Source organism: Nicrophorus vespilloides, unplaced genomic scaffold, assembly GCF_001412225.1.
Source record: "Nicrophorus vespilloides isolate i.1.1-1 unplaced genomic scaffold, Nicve_v1.0, whole genome shotgun sequence".
NCBI classification, from domain to species: Eukaryota; Metazoa; Arthropoda; class Insecta; order Coleoptera; family Silphidae; genus Nicrophorus; species Nicrophorus vespilloides.
Genome location: NW_017099418.1, coordinates 60,697 through 88,601, shown reverse-complemented (window position 1 = coordinate 88,601; position 27,905 = coordinate 60,697). Strand labels below are relative to the sequence as shown.

At 28.7% G+C, this 27,905-nt stretch overlaps 1 protein-coding gene across 2 annotated transcripts in view; it reads left to right on the top strand.

Moving 5' to 3' along the window:
* The first annotated feature begins 2,134 nt into the window (after positions 1-2,134).
* The window catches only part of LOC108564499 (BAI1-associated protein 3), a 43,585-nt gene continuing 17,814 nt past the window's right edge, over positions 2,135-27,905 (top strand). For both annotated transcript variants that reach the window (XM_017923570.1, XM_017923569.1), the window contains exon 1: positions 2,135-2,573. The gene's annotated coding sequence lies outside the window, so the exon portion shown is untranslated. The remainder of the gene's footprint in view (positions 2,574-27,905) is intronic.

Sequence of the window (27,905 nt, the reverse complement as noted above, 5' to 3'; positions counted from 1 at the left end):
AGTTCCGCCCTTCTGGTAACGTTCTTCCAAATGGGAAACATCTTCATATGTTGATAATTGAATGATATATTTTATCCTATAAAATAATTCACTATACTATGATAGTAAAAATGATGTTTTACTATCTATTTTAGTCCGATTATCAAATGATTATAATTGTTGAGTATACAAATACTGTTTCTCGAAACACAGAATTATGAAGGTAAATATATATTTAACTGCATATGAAAACCCAAGCAACAACAGATTATCTTAGACTACTACAAATATGCATTTATATAATTTACTTTATTATTTACCATTATTTTAATAAGGATTAAAAAAAAAACAAACAAAAATATTGCCTTTCAACATTCCATATTTACATATGGAAAGTTGTAATTTTTAAAATAAAAAAAAAATAAAATTATCCATTATTGTTACTATATATAAGAACTATTCATTTGTAAATTAAGTAAATTACAAGTACTAAAGTAAATTAAGTATAAAAAGATTTTTAATCAAAAAATATTCTAATTATTGGCAAAACAATCTGATTTTCTTTTTTCATATTATTTTTCATATTTCAATGATTTTGATTGTTTTTAAAATATATTGTATATATGTATATACATTTAAATTGAGTAGGTTATACATAACAAATTAGATCAAGGGTCAGATTTGATCAAAGAGAACGAAACGCGCTACAAAGCCTTTGTTATTTGCTACTACAATATGTTACAAATACTGCAAGGATAAATATGAAAATTTCTAGAATAAACTTTGGTTAACATATTGTAAAAATGTAGTTTATCAAAGTATTATTGTAACAGATGTGTTTCGTTGTAACCATGGAAAAAGCTGATTATTGTAAAGTTATAAAATACTTCATTTTATAAGATTTACATACAAAAAAAAAATATTATTAATTTCCTAGCTGGTTTTTTTTTTCAGAATTCAAACTTATAAGTTAGAAGTAATCTTATAAGAATGAAATTACAGAATGCATTAGGTTTAGCTAGACCAAAAGATGAAGAAATGAAGAGACTATTAGAGATATCTATGAAATCGTACTGTATGTATATTTGTGAAAGTCTAATATTCACTAACGTCTAATGGACTACGACAAAAAAAATGTTTCTCTACAAATATTTCAATGTTTTACAAATAAGTTGTTACATCATCGTTATTATTTTCAGAAATTTGAGACTAGTCAAATCGGTAGACGACGGGCAATGAAGAAGGAAAAATGATTCTCATGAAAAAATGTGAAAAACTAACAACAGGTCAGTATAATTCATTACATGAATTGTGTTTGATTTCATTAAACACAAATTTGGCAAATAATATAGTTGTCTTATTATCATAAGTACATGACAAGATAGATTATAAATCAAGAACAGCGGACAAGAATAACGGACAAGCGGATATACGACAATATCGACAATACGACAATACGAGACTTAATAATAATTTTGATTTTTAATAATTCGACTAAACACTTAATTAACAGAAACATATCTAAATGTTTACTGATTTTTTATTATATTCAGAGAAAACAGGTTAAAAATTGATTTTATGAAAAAAATATGTACGCACATACATGTTTCCTAAAAGATAATTTGTGTATTTAGAATACCGTAATCGCTTTGTATAAGCACCGCGTTATACGATAACTGTAGATGGTTAAAAAGTATAGTTCCAATCTGCTTCTGGTATGATTCGTTCAGAATTCTGTACATTTTGATCTGTATCTCTAGAGAATTTATGGCAGCACGCGAAATGATCCATCCATGCCGTGATAATTGACGTTAATAACGGTTGGGGAAAAGTCAGAAGGAAAAGTTAAAGTTGAATATGTGTTTGAGCGAAATATCGATGCGGCGTTATCAGGACTGGCTAGTTTCAGATCCAATTAAGATATGAGGGAATGGGCAGCATATTGTGTTGCATTATAATAATTGTTATTGCAATTATGGTAGACGTGTCGCTAGGTTGAGAGAATGTATATGTGTGTTGGTTGTACGTGAGTTTGTGTGTGTGCTTTGGCCTGTGGTGCTGCCAATCAATGAAATGTAAATGGCGTCGCATGCGCGTCGACGCACCTGCGAGGAGCGGCGTCGCGACGCCGTCTGCGAGTTTTTGGGTGCGCGACGGAGACGGTGGAGGCGGTGATGCCACGGTGCCCCTTTATTCATCCCGCGCCCACCCTCATAAATATACTACATCACAAACACACGCACGCACACATCCGCACTCTCCTCCCGTGCACATCTATAAAAGCCAATTATGTGAGCGGCGAGAGCTGAGTTTCGCGCACGCAATAACAACAACAACAACAGTAGAAGCAGTAGCAGCAGAGACCAGCAGTCAGCAGCATCTGCATCTGTGGCAGAAACATAAACAGAAGGAGAGAGCAGCAGCTCGATTCAAGAAAAAGCAGCAGCAACAATCAACTGGAGTCGCGTTTTGTGAAGCAACAGACTGGTTGGAGCGTTCACATAAATCAGAGCCTCCTCTACCCATACGCATCCGCTCTTGCGGGAGTCTCAGAATTGGTGGCACCGCCGGGACATGTTTTAGAAAAGAACAAGGTAAAAGCATCCCACAGGTGTTCAACTCTATTATGCACAGCTTTCATATATTTCATCGCACAAATAGAAATAATACAACTCACGGTTATATCATAACTTCATTTATTTTTGATTTTTCAAAATTAACTTTTCCGTCGAGCATCCCTCCATATTTTATGTTTCACTTTTTTTTATGGAGGGCCATCCAATTCGATGGGCGAAAGTGGTTTTATCGATTTTTTGGGAATGCGCTCTCGAAGATGTGTCTGCAACCTGTGGCATCCTCATCATCAGAACGAAACTTAATCATCGTTGAGTTTAGTAGTTGCAAAAAAAAAAGAAATATTTATATGAATAAATATGGGTAGGATAAAGCAGACTCGAGGGATTCTGAATCGACCGAGCGCACTCCTTTTCTCTCCATTTATTACTTTTTTTTAAAAATCGCGGAAAACTTTTACCGTCGCATGCGAAGTTTTATCATTAGTGCAGCTTTTGTATGAAATGTGGTTTGTAAGCTCCAAAATATGTGTTTGATTATTATTCGAATTAAGGTTAATGAACAAATTAAATATTTATTGTGTCGCAATATTATATAAAATCAATATTAATATAATTGAACGCAAAAGATCTTCATTATTCATAAATATAACATTCTCTGTTATTTCAATATATTTGATTTTGTTTTCATATATTTTGTACCATTATTATATTTTCTCTCATATTCTATACATTTTCAATAGATTTTATTGTATTTCACTGCTTTATTCAATTTTAGTTCGTTTCATTCCATTTCATTTCATATTTTATTTAATTATATTTTAAATGATTTTATTCCATTTCAATCTATTTCCTTGTTTTTCTTCAAATATTTTCTGTCCGTTTCTTATAAAAATATAAAATTATTTATTTTAACATATTACTAATAAAGTATATGTTAATTATAAAAATCTAAAAAAATATGATTAACAATATTTCTAAATTCCATAAAAATGTTATAAAATCACGTAAGAATACTTTTCTTTCATTTTATCTATTTTGAATTTGAATGAATATGAATATGAATTTTTTGTAATTTTAATAATATTAATTTATATTGGTGAGAACAAAGAAATAACGTTACAATTACTATTAGAACTTTAACGTAATAACATTTACACGGAAATGTTCGTAGTTCGCTGTCTCTGATAAAATTGGAACATTAAACTTAATAGATTTCCTATTGATATATATGCATATTGATTTATCCATTAGCATGTAATATATTTTATCCTTGGAAATCAGGACCTTATGACATAATGACAACAATTGTACCGAGAATCATTAACATAGATCAACTCTGATTCCTCAATGCAGAATTAACGAGGACGCCGAGTTATTCCAGAGCTTAAGTTAATTATGAACATGCGGCTCGATATATTTATTGCATTAGATTTACTTCATTCCTACATTTCCATATACAATTATTATACTCATTAGATGTCTTCTTGTTTCATCTTGCTTTGAATTTTCAAATCTGTATTTGATTTTCAAAATGAATACTTTGAATATATACAAAATTAATTAAATACCATTTATAAAGTGTTAAATTATGAAATGTTTTTCAAGTTGGATGAGAAAATTTATAAATTTTTGTTATTTTTAGAGAATTAAATTAATTGAACGTAAAAGCTATATTAATTCTATTAAATTAATAATTGTATAATATAAGAAAATCGATTCTTTTTTGTAAAAAGTATTTAAATAGATTCTTGAAAATATAGTGTTCAAAGGAAACGTTATCAGAGACATAAATATAAAAAAAAAGGTTTTTGTGTCGAGATCCTTTCTCTGATATACCATATACCTTTTTGGTCCTGGCTTTAGGATTAGAGACAACAATCTGTGGTCAGTTAGGACGACTTTTAGGAAGCATATTTTATTTAGGAAATGGGAAAATAAAGCCCTCCCACCCATTGTCATACACACATTCTTCTTTTTATTTCATCTAAAGCCAGCACACGTTTTCTTCCACTCTCCGTTCATTCCTGTCTACTCAATTTCTTTTTATCGCACCCAAATTTAGTGTTATGAACTATACATTTTTTTTTGTTCGTTTTTTTACGTTTATTTTATATTTATGAAACCACCCAAAGTATTTTTTTTGATTTTTTGATCCCTTACTTTGTTACACAGTTTCATATAAACAATTGTCATAATAAAGTATTGATAAAACTTAATGTCAATTTTATATCAAAATTTGCAAATCCATATCTAATTTTCTACACAGACGCTTCAAATGAATTGTATTATACTCAAGTACGTAGCGTTATATATATATTTGCTGAAAGCTTGATTTATATTTAATAAAGTTTTCTTCGCACCATTCAGTGAAAAGTATTTATGGTACAGTCGTAACCATATATTAAAAAGGAATTACATTATTAAAAAAAGATCTATTCTTATTATACAGTCAGAAAAGAAGAAATGCCTATTTACAAAGTTTCTACTATTTTAATTAGAAAATAAGATGAATTCATTATATATGATTTTATTATAATACACAAATATTTAAATACGTAAATAAACACAAATGTTCATTATAAATTATTATATTACAAAACCTTTGCTATTTGGATTTATATACATCTTTATTTTGTTGCTTGAAACTACGATCATTATTTTTGAATCAAAATAAAAGATATTTATGACAAAGTTACTATTACACAACTATTAAATTACAAATTAGTATTTGAAATTTTGACAAATTAACAATTAACTTATTAATTGAAATGTATTTGCATTAGGATTTTGAGATAATTTTATTATACATATTTATTTTGGCGACCAACGTGGGGCGAAATTTCATTGCAAAAATAAATATAAACATTTCTAGCTTGTATTTCATACATATTTTTAAGAATTTATGATCATTTCATTGCAAATGCCATCTAAAATTATTGTCCTATTACATAAAGGAAAATCGTATGTACATAATTTTGTTTATTTGATTTTATTTACAAGTCTACGAATGGGTATTTCATATAAATTCAAATTCGCGCTCAAAAAGCAACACGTATTACTTTACAAATGCAAAAGGAAATAAGAAACGCATTAATGCGTTTCTTGGATTGTGCAGACGTTTTACGACGTATAGAAAACCTATAATATTCGAGCATGAATGGACAGGAAAACACTTTGTTTTTCTCTCTTATTTTTTGGGGGGTGTTTTCTCCGTCAATGTTTCGACCCGAGAAATTGGCTTATTACATTTTCCGCTAATACCAGTGTATCAAAGGGAACGGAAAATGCCTGTTACTTATTCATTCTTTCGTATATTTCGCGAAAACGTTCAAACACGTTTTTCTTTATTTTAAAGCGAATTTTCGACTAACAAGAAAATTAAATACCCCACTTTGCCTTTTTTGAAGGAAGTTCAATGGAATGTTTTTTTTTTTGTTTGTTTCCTACCTAAAGATCAAGAGGTCCTTTAACTATTTTTTTTATATTTACTTGACACGGCATATTTTGCTTAAACTGTCAAATAAGAAAAATGCAATCATGATTTATTTTTTTTAAGTAAATTAACTAATAAATATTAAATTTTATATTATAAAAATTATTTTACGTAAAACGTAAAATATACCAAACACCCATTAATTTATTTGGCACAACACATATTGCTTAGCTCTCATAATCTGTCAATTGTCATGTAGATGTCTTCTCGTATCGATAATGGATAGTTACTATAAATAAGAAAAATGTCATTGCGGTATCTTCTTTTCCAGTAAATTTTGTTGGTCACAATTATGACCAAAGGTATGACCGAGGTCTTTGTATTACAATTAATACTAAGTTGCAAAAGACTCTGGCCACCCATCAAAATATTTGACACAACATATTTTGCTTAACTGTCATAAACTGTCAAATGTCACTCGATAGTTGTCCTGCAGTCGTAATGAACAATTACAATAAGTAATTTTAGTAATTTAACTAATACATATTAAATATTAATTTAGAAGTTTGTACAATAAGATGTACTACATAAAACAAAGTATATGTATACACGCCTAATGGAATTTTGTAGCAGCGACAGGTTCCCAGAATAAACCTGGTCAAAGTCAATAATTAACTATCGAATAACTGCATTAAACGCATTTCACAAAAGCCCACAGATGCAGTAAATTTCGATTTTACAAACTACACAGTGCGTTTTATTATCAGTAATAAATCACAAATGATGCACAATAAATGATTTTAACCAATGTTTGTTCAATCAATCAATCAATCAAACAATAAATTATTTTTATTGTATGAAAAAAAAAAGTTAATTAAATTAAAACAATTGATGATTGTTGATTGCAAGCAAACATTATATTTTATATTTAAATTAAAAATTTATAAAATTGAGAGGTATTCATTTATGAAATATAGAAATTAAAATTTGCTGAAATGTAATATCTTGAATAATTGTCAGTATTAATCATAAAATTAATTATTTCAACGAACTCGTTACCCCAAATAATGGATGTCTGTTGATTACATAATGCATTTACTTTATATATTAAATTACGAAATTGGTTTTGAACGTTTCGAAACTGAATTTCAGTTTGCAATTTAATAATCTCTGCGAAACGTACAATATTTGCTCTTGCGGTGTGGTGATCCGGAGTGTAAGATAATAAAATTCGTTGCGCAATCTGGCTATCTGTGTCCCTCACTATTCGAGTATGTATGTGTGTGCGTTTGTAACAAAACGTTAATTAAAGCTGCGAATTATTGATTCGCTCGTGTTCGAAAGGCCGAACTCGAATTGGAAAGCAGAACAATCTCTGTGAAGCTCTAGCATACAAACAGACAGCGCTGAAGATTCAAATCCCCGATCTTTCTACAATAGAGACTATATTTATTATTAGTTACTGTCATATTGATTTCACCTCGCTTTGTGTTACACAAAACAATCTTTTTATTAAATAATAATCAATTCGTGAATTTAACCAAAACTTATTGTTCGAATTTAATTATCAGATAAATATAAAACAAACTGGTAAATTCATTGAATTCAAAAATAATAGACTTTAATAGTCTAGAATTTAAAGCAGAAATTAATAATAATATAATAATTCTAAAATCTTTCTTCATATTTTGAGTTGTTTTTTTTTTCTTTCATATATTAATTTGTTTTTTGTTATTTTAGTTGTAATTCTTAATTTATGCTTATACTGGTTAATAAATTATAATTATTTCACCAAAATATACACATTTTTACATATAAAAACTTATATAAATATATAAACTTTCTCAATTTCAATATTTTATTATGTTATTTTAAAATCAAATTTAATTCAATTCATATTTTTTTCTCATTTCTACCAAAGGCCTATTCTATCATAATTTTCTTTTGTATTCATTTCTCAAATTTATTATTTAGTATTTATATAATGTTATAAAATGAATTTTTCAAATTATTAATTGTAAATATATAGATTTTGCGTAACAACTATTTGGTTATATGTATCCTGCAAATTGAATGCAAATCAGGAAAATTTGTTATCCAACGCTACTTCACCCATCAAGATTAGATAGAGATTCGTGCCCTCAGCGTGGTTAAATATTTGGTTATTACTATCGACAATTCAATTTCACCGTTAGTGTAGCAACAGTGAAAATACATAACATGCACAGTAAAATATACATTAACCAAACTAACCATAAAATAAGCAATTATTTTAATTACCAATAAAATACATTACTAATTCCAATTTAGAGATAAATATTCATTTATATTTAGTTCATTATTTCTTCACATGAAGAAAAAATGAAATTTTATGTTACTCAGTAAATAAAGAAATAGTGCAAAGATTATTTTAAAATACTTCAATTAATAAACTAAACATTTTCGAAGATATTTTCATGTAAATCTTAAAAAGAATAAAGTAGAATATAATATGTGCGATATAAAAATGAATTATAGTCACTATAAAATAAGAAATTTTTAGCAAATAATAAAACATGCATGCATGCGATATATAAACGGGAAACATGTCATAAAGATGATATCAATATGTAAGGTGTGCATTTTATATAATAGCACATTTTTTTCTTACACTATGTAATATAAACAGCAAATGCATATTTTTCGTGAATGCGAACGGGCTATGAAACGTGTCTTCGGAAGAGATCCGATCGCGTAATGAAATACACTATGAAATGCAATGTATATATATTTTTAATACACTAAGGAAAACATACATGCAACGGAAATAAATCTATTGAAATAACTAGCATTAAAGAATATATGCAAAGTATAAAGAAAAGAAAATAATAAAAGTAAATATATACATTTATTATATTCAGTTTCTGTTTTAATTTCAATATTTTGCTTGCATTTTTTCTTTCAGTTTATATTTATACTTGTATTCATTTTATGATACCTATTCATATACCTATTGCCTAAGGTCCACATGATTTTTTAGAGCACACGAGACAATATTACAATTAAATTTTATGAATACACATTTTCTTGTTAAGTTAAGTAGCGATGCAACTACTTTCAACTTTTAACAAATACTTCTGCCACTACATGTTACTGTCATCGTTGTCAACTTCTTATTTAGATCGGCTAGTGTGATGCACCAGGTTAAATTAATTGAAGTAATTCAACTAACGTCATCATGACGTTCATTGACTTCATTGTGTAGTTGATTTATTTCATTGTAAAATTGATCGACGTCATTATGATATTGATCGATGTCAACGTGACGTTAATGAATGTCAACGTGACGTTAATGGATGTCATCATGACGTAGATTTGACATCAACGTGACGTTTTTAATAATATCGCTGTCAACCTCTTATTTAGATCGGCTAGTGTGTATTTGATGCACCTGGTTAAATTACTTAAACTAATTCAACTGTCGTCATCATGATCTTCATTGACTAAATTGTGAAGTTGATTTACTGCATTGTAAAATTGATTGACGTCATTATGATATTGGTCGATGTCAACCTGGCGTTAATGAATGTCATCATGACATAGACTTGATGTCAACATGACGTTATTAATAATATCACTGCCAATCTCTTATATAGATTGTCTTGTGTGTATTTGATGCACCTGGCTAAATTACTTGAAGCAATTCAACTGACGTCATCATGACGTTAATTGTGAAGTTGATTTACTGCATTGTAAAATTGATTGACGTCATTATGATATTGATCGATGTCAACGTGACGTTAATGGATGTCATCATAACGTAGAATTGATGTCAACGTGACGTTTTTAATAATATCGCTGTCAACCTCTTATTTAGATCGGCTAGTGTGTATTTGATGCACCTGGTTAAATTAATTGAAGTAATTCAACTGACGTCATCATGACGTTCATTGACTAAATTGTGAAGTTGATTTATTTCATTGTAAAATTGATCGACGTCATTATGATGTAGATCGATGTCAACGTGACGTTAATGGATGTCATCATGACGTAGATTTGATGTCAACGTGACGTTATTAATAATATCGCTGTCAACCTCTTATTTAGATCGGCTAGTGTGTATTTGATGCACCTGGTTAAATTACTTAAAGCAATTCAACTGACGTCATCATAACGTTCATTGTGAAGTTGATTTACTGCATTGTAAAATTGATTGACGTCATTATGATATTGATCGATGACGTTAATGGATGTCATCATGACGTAGATTTGATGTCAACGTGACGTTTTTAATAATATCGCTGTCAACCTCTTATTTAGATTGTCTTGTGTGTATTTGATGCACCTGGGTAAATTACTTGAAGCAATTCAACTGACGTCATCATGACGTTTATTGTTAAGTTGATTTACTGTATTGTAAAATTGATTGACGTCATTATGATATTGATCGATGTCAACGTGACATTAATAGATGTCATCATGACGTAGAATTGATGTCAACGTGATGTTTTTAATAATATCGCTGTCAACCTCTTATTTAGATCGGCTAGTCTGTATCATTATGACGTTATTGACTTCGTTGTGAAGTTGATTTACTTCATTGTAAAATTTATCGACGTCATTATAATATTGGTCGATGACAACGAGATGTTAATGGATATCATCATGACGTAGACTTGATGTCAACGTGACGTTATTACCAATATCATGACGCAAACATCATCGTCAAACTGACTTTAATTGACGTAATTACCATGTAAACCTAATAACATGACGTTATGACGTTCATATCACTAGATATATATTCATTTACGCTGGTATTAGGACGGGGGTAGGCGAATTCAAATATTTTTTATAGATACATAGAATTTTGGTTGGTGAACATTTTCATTACCACAAAAAATACTTTTACCCGAGATTGCCGGAGGGGATTATTTCAGGCAATACCATTACAATTTATCGTCAATAAATATAATGAATATTTCTATTTACTGAATTTACGTCCTTAGCACACAAATATTTAAGGTCATGTGTTTACATATCGCTCGCTGTGTGTATATTGAATTTATATCTACTAGGATTTTTTAATAAATATTGTTATTTGTTTGAGCTTAGTAAATGGAATTGCTATGTCTGTCTTGTTTATATTAAGCTCCTTCGATATACGAATGTAAACAACTGAAAGAAAATAAAATAAATGAAGGAGTATTTGTTTTTGTTAAGTGAACGTTAGATTAGATTTATTGGAAAATTCATATATACATATATTTAGTAATAACCTTCACAAAAAGCTTCTTATATTAAACAAATTGGTCTTTATTGGGCACGATTATCACCAAAGATCTATCGACTTCGGTGGTAAACGAAAATCCCGATGTTCGAAATCCCGACTATATCAAAATATTATATATTTCTAAGATAATAAATTGTATGTTAAATTACATTCTTTTTTAATAATTTATTTTTATTTAAAAAATTTCACAATCTGACAATAAGTAATAAATAATAATTATAAACAATAAGTAATTGAAAGGAAAATAACTTACTAGAAATTTTCCTACAAAATAGTAACCCAATAAAATAGTATAAATATTGATGTATATAAATAATAAAACTATAAACTTATTCTATTCTAAAATCTATATTTGAGGTTAAGTGTGTGTTTCACTAATACCTAATAAGTTAATGGGAATTCGTATAATCGATTTTTTTTATTATATTGTATACATTATAAAACACGCAATGCATTAATTACCATTGGTCTTTTATACCATAAATTATTATTATCATTATGACAAACAAAACCACAATAAAAGTTGATAATTCTCATTTCACACTTGGAACGAAAACTGATGGTTCGTTCATATTCTTAATGAATGAAACTCGCATAAAGCATAGAACTAACGAAGAACGTAAGCCCTTTGTTTTTCACCAGTCTGTTATGTCTGGTAACATTCCTTTGTTGCAGAAAAATAAATGAGCAGAATATATTAATTAACGCTTAGTACAATGGTTAATTCTCAAAGAGTTGCATTAGATAACAACACTTAATTAAATTCGCTGAATAAATCGAAAATGAAATGGATTCCTTTGACAATTATGAACGTTTAATTTACATCTGGTTTCTCGTAAACTTGATTTATTAAATGTTTATTGTTGGTATTGAGTGCTGTAGTCTGGACAACAAAGAATATTATACTTTATCTGTATGGAAATTTCCATTATCAATAAGTAATTACTTAGGTTATTTATATCACAATAGTTTAAAAAAACATTGGTTGAAAATTTTGCTAAATTTTATTCTATAAATAAATTTAGCATTTTTTAAAACAATAACTAAATACAGTAAAATAAACTAATATAAAATGATATACTTAGCAGATATAAAAAAACGTAATTACTAAGCAAATTGTTTCGAATTGTATCAAGTGTCCTACAAGGTAATGTATTGGGTCCTACTTTATAACATTTTGATAACAAAAATTCCAATTTTTGCTGATAATTATGTAAGAAAAAACAATGAATGAGAAATATACTGCTTAACGGTGAGTTACTAATATAATTGCAAAAGTGATATAAATATATATAGAAGCTTAAAATACGTGTAAATAAAATAGTAATTAATATATTGGATGAAAAATATTAAAGACTATAATATTATATATAATTATGAATATATACGTCTTCTATATCACAAGTATAGGAACTGCAGAACAATTCAAGTCTTTATGGCCTTTTCGTTTTAATTGAACCGTGGGTCTGAGATTGACGTGGCATTTGCTCATTGCTCAAAGCGGAGAAAAACGATTTTTCTACGATGTAAAGGAGCCATAGATCAAACGAAGTCCCTCCACAGAACACCGGATATTTAAGGTCTTTTTATGCTTGTCTGTCTTTGCAGGTTTGCTTCCTGTGCACAGAACGATGCAAAACACTCGGAACCTTCCCATTAAAAAGCCATCGTCATGCAAGACAAAACACAAATAATGAATATCAAGACTTCCACTCATACACCACTTTGTCTTGCATTTTTCATCTTCTCATATTCACTTAAATGTTCTCTTGCATTGTTTTGATCTATTAATTTATTTAATTTATTAATTTATTATATAAATCAATCTTTAGAAAATATTTCTAAATTACTAATAACATAAATCTTGGTTTAAAATGTTTAATAATTGTGTAAATTTAAACTCAATTTATTCTTCATTATTAAGACTTCCACTTCATTTCATATTTATGATTGCCGTCTTAAGCATACAAAACTTGGGCCATAAATAATTGGCGTAATTCCCAGGACCATTAACATCCAGTCAAATAAAGTCAAATTGCGATTGTAGCTGGAACTATCGTTACATGCGAGGATCTGCGAATAAGTTTTAATCAGTTTAGAGTTCCTGCGAACTTTCGTTTTCTTAAGATGAATATTTGAAATTGCCGCCGTCGTCGTCGCCGCGTCTAACTTCCTTCTTTGACAAACTGCCACTTAATTGTGTATTTCTTCCGCTCATAATTGAGTAGTTAAAACGTTTTTCTGGCCACACAATCGAGCGCATTATTAAATCACGAACAGCACTTTACCCTTTTACATCCAAATAAAATGAAATCAAGTAGCATGTCAACTCTTAAAGTCTTAGAAAATAAAAGCGGAAATAGAGGGCGCAATAAATAGTATAATGAATGTAAAAAACAAACTGATTTAATAAACGATTTATTCGTGACAAATATATGTTAGGGTGCTTTTTTTTACGAAATATATAGGTTAAAACCCGATTAAGTAGTCTATATTGGGCTGTAAAACATGCACATGGATTGTGCTTTATTGTTGTGTGAAAAAAGGGGCGACGTTGTGCTTTTATCATTTGACGCATGAAAGCTTTTCGGAACTTTCTGATAAAAAAAATGAAAATGCATATTCGCTGCACGTAGATTGAGTGGATTTCATCAGGCTATGTTGCGCACTTTTATGTAACATGAATACAATGTTTATAATTTACAGTGCATGTTTGATTCGGTTGTTTGTTTCAGTTTACAATTTTAATGTGTTCTGAAAAGAGAATACTGAAATTACATCATATTTTTATTTCACACTTTGTGAAAAATTTTGGAACTTTCTAAAAAAGAAAAAACATGAAAATGTTGTTTACGATTACAATGTTTTCTTTTTAATTCTCGCTTTTCTTGTCTACAATTATTTATGTAATTGTATAATTATTACAATTCATATTTTTAAACATTTTGTAGCCGATTTTTAAAGAACAGCAATTATTATGATATTTCCAGTTTAGAAAACGTTGATGATTGTTTCAAATGTGTTTAGTTGATGACAGGGAAGACCCGCACTTTCTTATCAAAAAAAAGTTGGATGCGACTCCAGAGCCACAGTTTGCTTCATTATATAAAAGTATAGTTTGAATTCGAAAATTTATACATAATATTATTTTTGTATAATATTTACAAATTGAAAAATACATTTTGTATAAATAATTTCCCTAAATCTAGTATAAATGAAAATATCTACATCTGTTTTTGATTTCTTTATGTACACATGACTAATTCCAATTTGAATCAAAGACGCAATTACGAATAATTAATATTTTTCCACCCTTGAGTAGGGCCCTTTTAATTTCACTTCACCCAAACGCCTCGTTTTTAAAATAGAATAAATGAGACTAAAATTGCTGATCGAGTACAAGTGGATGACCTTTTGTTCGTAACAATTATATAAAAGCGAATGAAATCCCTTTCAATTAGTGAACGGAGTGGAAGCAAGAAGTGGCGGATGGAACGGGGCTCGGGCATTATTTTGAAAGCGCTCGAGATTCGAACGAGCACACTGATATTATTATTATTATTACTACTGCACACAAACGATTCCGGGAGAATTGGACGGATCCGGCCAATAAATGCGTCCTCAAAGTAATCGCGTCCGCAAATGTTGGTGGTATTTGTTTTGAGGGTTTGTGGGAGGTCCAATTCGCTTTTGCCGTGTTGCACGGAGAGCAAAGGCATATACATACATACACATATACTATGTGAACTGGTAAATGTGTTGCATGCATATCAATGATTTAGAACTCTCGACTTGATTAATAATGCATTCCTGTAGCGTTTGAATGGCGTTATTATTAAACGACGATTTGCGTGGCACCCTGTTGTTTCTTTATACTTTATTCTGTTCCCCTTTTTCTTACTTTTCTTTACTAATGCGTATCATCATCACAGCCTGCAATTCATACATATGGTAAACGATCGTACAGACCAAAGCTATTATGTTACAGATGCAACGCATTTCAGGATATTTGAATCCATTTGTTTGAGACAAAGTATATATATAATGCCGGCATTTTATACAATGCCTGTACAAAATTGCGTTGATGTTGTGAAATGTATACAAAAATAATGAGTTAACACAAAATTAATGATTTTTTATTCTCTTCAACGTATTTTACATTTATGTTTTTAGTTTTTTTCACCCACTACAAAAAATTATTGCGTCTGGTGACAAATATCTAATATCAAGAAATCAAAGTGGTCAAATATTTTATTTATTATTAATAACAATAGGACCAAGGATAGGATCAACGATAATACCACCAAAATACAGGAATTTATTTTCGACCTGAAACTAACGATTTGAGCCGAAATAAAGTGATATTTTACTCTGCAAAAAATAGTTGTATTTATTTTAGTAATGCGTCGATCAATTTTGATGAAATTTGACTATTAATATAAATTTTTGGTGTTATAAAATCAAAAGTTACGAGCGTGCAGTTGAGCGCAAAAATGCGTTTATTTTCGACCTGCAACTAACGATTTGAATCGAAATAAATTGATATTTTGCTCCGCAAAAAATTATTTGTATAAATTTTGTATAGTTATTTACTATTGAGCAAATAACAAAATACCGCAAACAGAATTTTAAAATCGCCTATGGTTCAAACAATATTTATTTTATATTTAATAGGGGAACGATTCCAAAAATAATTATTGTGAGTGAAATAATTGATTTTTTGTAAATTGATTCACTATACTTTTATGATTGTCTTTAAATTGTACTTAATCTAAACATAAATACTATTTATTGAATTATTCCAAACATTTTCTGGAAATATTCAATTTTGTTGTTAGATGTTTTTTACTTACCTACGTAATCAACGTGCATTAAATAGGATTTGACGATTTCTCAACTAAATTATTATTTCTTCAACTTTATTAATCAAAAAATATGTATAATTACTTAATAATATACAATTACTTTGTGTTGAAAGTGTAAAGTAACCTTTATTATATAAAGAAATCAATAAATATTTCACATATAATAATAAATTTAAAAATCTTATAGAAGACTTTTCTTGGATTTTTTTCTAGATTTTTTTTTTCAATACATAATGATATGATTCATAGTGAAATGTCTGAATAAAAAAATGTTGGTCTGTGAGATCCTTCATGCTTCGCACCATTATCGACTTTTTACTTATTCATTACATATTTATTCTCTCTGTGGACGGTAAATGTTGTGACGCCATACAGTCTCACGCTCCATTTTCCGGATAATGCATTAACCATGTCAAGAATTAATAAAACGCACATATACCTCACATGATTCAGTTTTTTTCAGTATACTGCACTTCAGCCATAATATTCGCGTACATGACTTTGCTAAGAGGTTTAACCATGTTCAGATTTAATAAAAAAAACGAGTACACTATACATCATTTATATTTTAGTTTTTGTCTTCAAATTTTTATTATACTTCTTTTTTATGACGAATATAGTGGAAACTCAGTTGTCTAACATAATTTGTTCATCAAGAGTATTAGAAATAACGAATTACTTCAAAAAGCGAAACCACCCATTCTGAAAAAGATGATTGCTTAATTTTTTTTAAATTTTGATACATTTTTTGTGTGTTTAATACAAATAAATATATTTATTAATATAAACAAATAAATAAAATATAATCATAATGCTAGTAAAATATAAAATGACGATTGACCATAGATCTGTACTCGCTTTTAATACAATTTATGAAAAACTAAATATTATTATATTCAAAAACTGGGTCTATATCGCAAGCCCGACAACCGAAAGACCGTCTATTGAAATCCCGACGTTCGAAATCCCGACTATATCAAAATCACGACAACCATAATCCCGACAAACACAATTCCGACTATATCAAAATCCCGACTATATCGAAACAATAACATTTTTTAATTATTTCGGAGCGTAGTCACCTTGTGCACTTTTACAAAAGTTTGAGAAACACTGCATTAAAGTGACATTTAAAGTTTAAGTCATTGTCATTTAAGGTCATTTTCTGTCAAATTTGACGTTTCGAAAATGTTATCATTGTAATGTGAACATATACAAAAAGTAGATACAATATTTACGTGTTAATTTAAAAAAAATTGGTGCAAATCATTTTGAATTCCTCGGTATACATTCAAAAAATATATTCCAACATCGTATAAATTGAGAAGTAATTTATTAAAATGTTTTAAACAAGAACTCCCTAATTATCTAAACTCGATGGATAATTCTAAACTTTATTGTAATTTGTATAAGAAATAAATCAAAGTATAAGCAAAAAAAACGTTATCTAGATACTTCACTCTATTAAGCTACAAAAACGAAGGGATATATATATTAATCACAGAGGTCTTATCTACACAATGATTTGTCGTCCACTTTTAGAATACGGCTGTATTGTTCCGTCTCTTTGTCGAAATTCAACGCTCCGGAATTTATCACTTGTCGAAAGAACAAGCACTCACGACTTTGACTAAATTACGCAACCTAAACAATACATAATCCCATTAGTAAGCTAACTATACTCGGCCTACAACATATCACAAACAATTTATTAAAGTTTGTAACAATAATAATTCAAATATTTTATAATACAGTAATATCTCGATTAACGAATAAAGACATTATTTTCAAAAGTAAAATATATTATGGTTTATTTCAAAAAAAAATGTAAAGTTTTCGAATAAAGAAAAGTTTTAGTAAAAAAAACATTCAAGTTTCATACGAAGTGAAATTACACTAAATTAACACTGATCACTTAACAAAAACAATTTTTCTAAATCAGAATAATTTTTATAATGTTATAATTTTTGTTAAGTGGGACTGAATATTACAGACTTTTTATATTGTAGCTTCGTTATCAGAGGTAACATTAATCGAGGTATAACTCTATTATATATAGAATTATGTTTTCTTTGTCCATGTATTTTTATAGTATTTATTTCTTGCAGTAATTACAGTTTTTTGCAAAGATTTTTTTAATTACTCATTTTTTAATATTATGTATATAAAAAACATAATTAAATCCATATTTTATATTATATTTATGATTAATGAAGAATATTTTACTCTTTTAGGTAGAAAACCATTAAGGTTTACTTAATTATCGTAAAGAATAAAAAAACGCATTTTTTAATTTTATACATTAATTATTAAGTAAAGCAGTGTAGTGACATAAAACAATAATTAATGTATACTTTATTTAATGTCGATGTATTCGACCGACGCATATTTCCATTAATATTAAATTTTATGTCCCATTATAATTATATAAAGCACACGTTGTCCAAACTATTATCGAATCCATTATTGAAAAGTATTCACGTGTAGACAGGTCAGTAATAAATGTTGCATGGAAATAAACACTCCATTAACAACAACAAAATAAAACGTCGCATGTGTTTATTTTGTAGCAGTGTGTTGTTTTTAAGTCTTCATTTTTTTTGGTATCCCACATCAATTCAATAACGAGTATATTAAATGCTGCGGTTCACGCGTTTAATTATTATTACATTGGAAGTGCGAACACACAAACAACAATTACACCAAAAACAACAACAACAACAAAAATCGTGCTTTAATTATGTGCTTGTGCGGTTTCGTTCGCCACCAATTTTATACCGAATATTGATTGATGGTAACGATATTAGTTTGTGGTATTCTCCAGGCGTTCGAAACCCCATGCAATCATCCCATCGCTGAATGGCGTTAATTAAATTGAACACTCTGATCGATTATTATGCCAAATTGCAAAACCGCAGCAATGTTGTTGCATTTCCTATTGACATTGTTTTCTTACTCAAACAACATCAAAATCAAATTAATGTCAATGAAATAAAATAACTCTATTTCGTACAATGCAATTAAACCTAAAAAAATCCTTATTTCGTAAAGCAAAATCAAAACTAATAGTCGTTATTTGTATGACGAAATTAAAGCTAAAATTCCTTATTTTGTACGACAAAATCATAGTTAAAAGTACTTATTTCGTACGAAGTAATCAAGGCTAAAAATTAAATTGAAAGGTCCTTATTTTCAAAAAATTCAAAGCAAAATATTTCTTATTTCTTTTAACAAAATCAAAACTAAAAATCATTATTACGTAAAATACAATTAAAAATAAATGTACTTATTTCTTTCTGACGTAAGCAACGACTATATCAAATATAATTGTTATTTTATAATCTAATAACAGTTGTAATCGCATTTAATTATAGAACATCGCAGAAAATGGTAAATAAAAAACTTTATAATACTAAAATCTATTTTCTAAATTCTATTGTATTTTGGAGAATTGAGTGTGGAATAAAACAAATAATAAGAGTATGGTAAAACGAAATTTTCAATTTCAATGTTTAAAAAAAAATTAAGGGCATTTTTCATTTTTCCTATTATTTTTTTACGTTATTTTTCTCGAATATATCTATTTAGTAAACATTGATTTCATAAACAAATGCACAATAATTTCATTTTACGACTTTGTTTTTCTTGATAAATCATATTATCTCAGTACATTTATTTCAAATCGAGTCATGTTTGAAAGGAACAAAATCTACAACAGTTTCGTTTTACGACGTCATTTTGCTCGAATATATCTATTTTATAAAACAAATATTCTCTGTATATTGAATCGAGTCATTTAGCTACACTAATTTCATTTTACGACGTTGTTTTTCTTAATAAATCAAATTCTCTTAGCACATTTATTTCGAATAGAGTCATGTTTTGGGTAAAACAAAACCTATAAGTGTTTCATTTTACGATGTTGTTTTCTCTGTATATATTTATTTCTAAGAGTGTCATTACATCCATAAACAAATGAATAAGAATTGTTAAAGTTAGACTAAAATATTGCTTATAATACCGCATATTCTTCTTAAATGTTTAATGTAAATCTTCCTGTATATAAGTACAAGCTTACTGGAGACGATAAACCTTCCCTCAAAGTAAAGATCCACATTAAATCCGTTTGTTGTTTCTCCTTCCTGTGTATTGAGAATTTCCCAGGACCACAATAAGAATCAAAGGATTCTCTCGGAACACGGGAATCGTCTCCCTCCTGGGAGTTAAGAGTTTTATTTACAAAATGTGGCAAAGGACGGGGATTTCACGGATTACCGGAATATCACGAGAAAGGAAAAGCAAGCAAGCGGACGGGAATGTGGGAGAGGGATGAAAACAACAAGTAGTAATGGGAAGTAGGATTCGTGGAGATATCATAAATATTGGATGAGTGATGTATACAGGAAATGTACATGTTGTGTTTTGTGGAAAGGAAATGCTGCGGACGCAATTTCGAAACACAATTTTAGGAATGTAAAACAAACAGAACAAAAAAAATATGATGATGCGAGTAGCTAAAATGAAAGGACAAAATATTTTTTTTGTAACTGTAACATTTTTTACGCTCGAATTATTATGAGATTTAATTGGATTTTTATGTAATTTTAAAGAATACCCTTTCATTTATGTAAAACTAAACAATTTCAATGAAAATTATGAAAGTATTATTTTTAATTAAGTTAATAAAGAAATAATCATAATTAGTTACTGGTATTTTTACAACAATAATAGAACAAAATAATTACAGATCCTAATGGTCAATAGTCCTTTGCAATTCTTACATAATCCGGCTTCGAACAGTCCGGATTCACTATAGTAAGCTTTTAAAAAGTTTAAAAACAAATTAAATTTTAATTGAGCAAAATAAATGGAAATTGGAACAGCATTATGCGATCAAAGACACGAATTGCTGCGAATCGGCAAGAAGAATAAGTGAATATATTAAAAAAATCATTAATTCAATTGTTTTGCAATGAAACCCAAAGAAATGATAAGTGCTTAAGTGTGCCATATAGATTAGAGTGTGTCTTGTAACAAAAAAAAAAGATGAAAAGAATAATTTTAGCATAATTTTAATAAATATATTTATAATTTTAAATATAAATGGTGAAATAATTGAAGTATAAGAAAATACTACAACATATGAAAAAACAGCGAACTTAATTAATTAATTTAATGAATAATGAAGTATGCTTACAGTTACAGTAAAAGCTGTTTTTGTGCGGTAGATAGCAACCGTATAAAAAAAATCGCACAAAAAAAATATTCGAAATTTTCATAAATTCTTACAAATAACAGTTATTTGTTATTTGTAAGAATTTATTGTATATAACTTGAATACATTACTAAACTACAGAAAATCGTCAAAGATTTACGAAATACATGAGAAAGTGCATCCAAACAAAATAAATAATTAAATTACACATTTTAAAAACATTTAATTTCTCATTGTACATATGGAGAAATTTTCAATATGCACATACATAATTCTCTGCTCGTGTTAATCCAAAACGGGCATCTTCTTATGATGAATTGGTTCAAAATCGACTAACAGAATCGTTTGAGCACGCTGTACATATGCACACTGATATTACGATGGTGACAATACCGTTGGAATTGGTTGAATTTCAAATACCGCATAAAAAAGGATCGCACAAAAACAGGTTCTACTGTATTTGCAAAATAAAAAATTAATCAAGAGCTTCCTTTCCATGTAAATTATCTTTTCGAGAAACAAAGGGTTCTGCATATGATTAGTTTTTTTTTTCTTCTAAATACTGGAGAGGATGCGGATATGGAAAATTAATATGGTGAGCGTCGACCGTAATGATACACCTATTGTCTGCAGACTAAACACAATGGTTAGTTTGTGAAAGCTCGCCGTTTGGTTAAAATATTCTTGAGGGTCAAAGCTTCGGGCAATATTTTGACCCGCTTTTTGTGCACGTGAAAGGAGGTAAACATTATTTTAAAGTCTGGGGAACAATGAATAGAGAGAATAGGATTATGTAGCAGGAAGATTATTCAAATTGAGTGTTTCGTTGAAAATTATGTTCAAACTCAAAGATAAAACTTTTTGAAGTTTGAATTAATAAATAAATTATTCAGTTTTATAAACTCAAAATTATAAATTATAATCATTTGTTATTGAATATTGATAATAACTTTAATAAATGGAAAATCTATTTTAACAAACAATAAATTCTTTCGAGTCTGCAATTATTATTTATTTGTGTGCAAAATCAATTGAAAAATATTAGTCTTAACGTTTCTAAAGAAATATCATATTTTTTTCTAAAAAAAATACACGTTGAAGTAAATTAAATTTATTAATATAAAACTAAATATTTTTCAATATGACAACGTTGAATAAGATTATGTAGTCTCTACTAGATTATATTGAAAGCCTCCAAGTTTATTCAATTTCAAAGGGACTTTTTTTTTACAAGAACGTAAGGGAAATCGATAACAATTTAAATTTATAAACTCCTACATTTCCATGTGCAATATACGCATAATGAATGTAAATAATGCAGACGTAAATACATACATTTATATATATTTAAATTACGGACGTATCAGATTGTAATAAAGAAACGTTCCGCGCTCGTAAAAGCACCCCTGCAATGTTCCAACTTATTTACTTAACTAAACAAGCACAAGCTGTGACGCGGAAAAGAGAATTGTCAATGTTGTTACACGGTTAATTAGCTGTACAATTTTGTTCGTTATTTATATAAGAGCGCTTCGATACCCACACAAACCTTCAGCAGGTAATTAAAATATTATTGACTAATTAGTTGTCATTCGGAACGAGACTAAATTGAGTTGATTTTGCGTAATCCGTTCATCTATACCAGAGGTTTTCAAACTTTTTCGACTTACGAAGTTGTTAGGATATTTTTTTATATAATTTAACCATTTGTGCGCCAACTTAATTTTGTCAAAAGTGTCGATTTTTTGATAAATTTGGTTAAAAATTTGTAATATACGAATTAATTTTTCTATTTTAGTTTAGTACAGTGGAACCTCGCTTAACGAACACCTCGTATAACGAGCATTTCGGTAAACGAGAAAAATAAATTGTAAGAAAAATGACTCCAGAATGGAATGCATTATAGTATATTACATTAGTTTATATGGAGAAAATTGTTTCACTATACTAGTAAATTTTGAAACGGATTATGCTCGTTAAGCGAGGTTCCACTGTATTTGAAAAAACTTGTGGGAATCGCTAAAAAATAAACATTGTTAAATATTTATTTCGTTTCAAATCTATTGAGAAGAATCTAATTTATTCACAAACATAAGCTTATAAAGAGTACTGGGTTATACATTATTTTAGAAGCAATTTTTGAGAACTATACTTTAAAATTATATATTTGGTAACATTTCTTAGAGTTGTTATTTTGCATGAAAAGAAAATAAGATTCTATAATACCTATATATTATTCAACAATTTTTAATGGTCCCTTTAGGACCAAAGGTAATTCTTATATAATTTATCGTATTATTATGTATAACCTCTATTGCTTATATTATATTAACCCTTACTTCTTTATACTAATATCTTAGCATAAATTCCACTTAGGAAGATTCCAACTAATCAATGTGTAATAAATATTCTTAATCACTATTGTTTATTACCATGTAAGATCTATTGTTGTATACAAATTCAGAAGTCTATTCGATAATGACTACAAATACATTCTCCTAAACACTTAATGTTTAGGAAATGTTAAGTGCAATTGTCCAAATTCTTCAGAAAAGTATTATCTTCCCTTACCAAATATTGTACTACCAGCATTTTAATGCACTACTATAAATAGGATGTTTTTACGATACGATAAAGATAGTGTTAGTTGGAGGGTCGAAGGAACTAAAAGTTAAATTCTGCTCTTAAGTTAATAATTTATATGATCAACATTTGTATAGTTGACTTCTCTATAATTTAATATTCATAAACCCCTGTAAGACATTTATTAATCACGGGACACAACAGTATAAGAAAGAAAATTTTACATTTTATTCATTGAATTTGTTTTATTATTTATACTCTACATAATAGATATAAATGCAATTTAATTACACAATAATATATCTATATCATTTACCACCCCCGAGTATTTATTGATTGCGAATTAAAGTCTTGCACGATGTTTACCTTCGGAAAAGTTTCCGATGTTCGCCTCGAAAGTTGTATTGTTGCACAAGATAAACACGGTATTTTTCGACCCGCTTTTCGTTTATATATTTTTCTTCGACTTTGAATGCGCTGAAATTAAAATGAATTTTATACCAAGCTTTGTGCACTCACCACCCCCCTCGTTCTCTCTCTCTCTCTTACACTTGTACCCTTTTCACTGAGCTGTAGGTAAACTTGGGAACGGGGAGCTTTTTCCAATTTGTATTCGATGTTCCGATTGCGGCCCTTTCCAAATGGATTCCTCCGACCGCAAGACTTTCGAATGCATTTATTACACATTGAAATTATTCTTTTGTGCGCGATTTCTTTTACTCCCATCAATTGGGTTTTACTTGAACTCCGATGCTGAAACACGAATGTAATACGGGTATTTATTCTATTTTGTATTTATACTTTAGGAAAAACGATCAACTGAAATTTATATATATTTTTCTATGTGTCGTGTCGAGAATATCGTAAGACTTTGGTACAAACATTTTAGCGTTTTCGTGTGTTTTAGCGTCGCAATGTAAACGCAAACAGAGAAACCTCTATACACGAACATGCTGATCGGCGTGCTCGTCTATTTGCCATAAATATAGAGTTCCAATGATGATAGATAGCGTTTCGACACTTTGCTCGCATTTCTTCGCCAGATACAAGCTTTATCTATTTGGGTCATAGCTGGTAATATTTATCTGCGCCATGGGAAGACAGCTTCTTACCCAAATTGGAGTGTGTAGCATGTTGACAAGCTCATCAATTCGGTAGTGTTCGAGGCCCAAACCATGCATTAATTTCACTAGACAAACTTGAAATTATTTTCGGTAAACTATAATTTCTCACTACTTCATAATCTAATTTTAAACAACTTCAAATATAACATCAATCATGTTAATAACATATTTATTAAATTCAAGAAAAACTTCATTTATCTATATTTAATTACATATAAAAGCAATTACTTATAAAGTCTTCAATTTGTCACAACTGCAACATCGTTTTCTGAAAACTATATTTTTCCTTTCTTAACAATCTCATTTAAAACAACTTCAAATATAACATCATTCATGTTAATTACCTATTTATGTAATATAAAAAAACTTCAATTTATCTATTCAATTACATAAAAAGAACTATTAACAATATCTTAGAAATACAACATCAATCATACTAATTACATAAAAATAATATTATAAATTATATTTTTTGTGTAATTAATTAATAAAAACTACACTTTGTTTATACTCGCTTACATACAAAAAAAAATAACTTACAAAGATTTCCAATTATCCAAACTATATTCAACTCCATTTTACTACAAAAGCAAAGGAGATTGGCTCAGCTTATAGTAATACCCAAACTTAGGGAACCGATAGAAGTATAAGCGATTTAGTCTACTACCAATTATATCATAGCTTATCGAAAAACTATTACTGGAACGAATTGATCTGCCTGAAAAACAACATAATCCAAGTAGGAAATGGCTATATTTATTAACATTTATCAGAAAAAGTTTTAATCTGAAATGTTTTCGTACCAATCAGCAAAGTATAAATGAAAAGAAAAACATTAAAGAATAATTTCAGTTAATATTTGTTGTAAAACTTCTTACAAATCTTTTATTTTATGAATAAAGACAAGAATTTTCTTTATGTTGTAATAATTTTATTGTCATTGACATTAGATAGATAAGCTTTCCCAGTGGATAGTTACCATTTTGATGATTTTAAACATTAATAATTACTTAAATCTATATACTAAGTTTGCAACGCTTCAGCCTGTTTGTGGTTTCACTGTTGTCGGGTAGACCAATAGCCAGAACATTAGTATGTGACTCCAGTCTATCTTGGTATTTACTAATAAATGTTGGTATTGTATCTTCGACCATATCTATATGAAGATCTTTGTGTATTTGTTTATTCCTAATTTCTTAGGCATTTTTATTGGAACTTTTGTATAATTTGTATGTTCGATTTACTGGCCGCATCCCACAATTGGATACCATACGTCCATAGTGGTAAGAAACTTAAAATGAAGAAAAAAATATCTTGTAATACAAAGAACAATTTGACCTAATAATTTTATATAAATAACCATCTAATAATAAAATTCTCTAATCTAAGTTATTAAATAAGGTTGTAAAAATAATCGCGAAATTATATAAATATTTCTATTTCTTTATACGTATAAAACACGTAACAATATAAACGCTTCTAACTCACACAATTCATATTATACATAATATTATATAAATTATAATCATAATAATAATAACAAGGATTTTTTTGGGTTAAGGATAATAATATTATTATCGTTTGGATTAATATTATTGATATGAAACACGAAATTTTTTCTAATACAATTTACTCTATATATAAAAAGTTTGATATTTGATTTCATTTATAGTAAAGCAATGGTTCATATATATATATAAAAAAAAATAAGAAGAAGAAAAAATGTAGAGCATAGCTCAGAAAAGTTTATGCTACTCTGCTAAAAAGCTGTTCGTTTTATCTTGAAAAGAAACAAGCTTAAATGGAAACTTTTTCGTACGGCTCTCGCCCTGTGGTAATTTGAAATTTATTACTCAATCTATATATTTTAAAGATTACGTAAACGGCGTAAATGCAGAAGCTCATCCAATTTTGAAATTCGCATTAGTCACGTTTCGAATTTATTTATCATCAACGTTCATTCTTAACTGTTGACACTTCTAATTCATTTATGATCGGAAAATAAATTTATTATTTCTAACACAGTTTGAACTCAATAATAAACACGATAGGAATAGTAAGAAGAAAAATATGTTTTTGGTACTGAGTTTAATCATCTATAGACATTAAATTTGTTGTTCTTCTGTTTGTAACTTCTAAAAAACACCTTTTGTATTGACTTAGGACAGAACGAAGTCTCATCTTCAGGTTCTTGAATATATTTCTGAGTTAGATTTTCTAAAGGTATGGGCTTAATATACTTCTTTCCAAGTAACTTAATGATCTCACTTTTTGGAGCTGACGGAAGAAATACGTTGACGTTTTAATTTAGACGTTCTGTTGATTTTGTACATAAATGAGAAGTGTTACTATTACCATTTGCCTTCTCTACAAAATCTAACATAAATGTAATAAGGCCTTAACTGCTAAACGTATTAGTCCTAAAACTTTAAGGTGCTCTACAGTTTTACAATACTCTGTTTCATTCCATATATCCACAACATTTTTTTTAGTGACCTTTAAACTATTCCATTTCTTTTGGCAGTCAAGAATTAGACTTCAATGCTTCCCCATTTTCTGCGTCACGTAATTCCTTTGCGGATATTATTTGACACATCGATTATTTATAATTGTCTGATAACACAAGTAATCTGCAATCATCAAAATCAAAAAATTAAGATTTATCACAGTTATACTCAGATATACATCAGTTTCAACAAGATTTTTATATATTTTTTTAGCGATTTGGGTTTGTGTGTCAATTTACTAGTGATTTTCAAAAACCGACTAACCCATAGATTTTATCAATTTTCTCTATTACTTAGATCAGCGGTCGGGGAACCGGGGTAAATTACTCAAAATGGGGTAAAAATTATTTT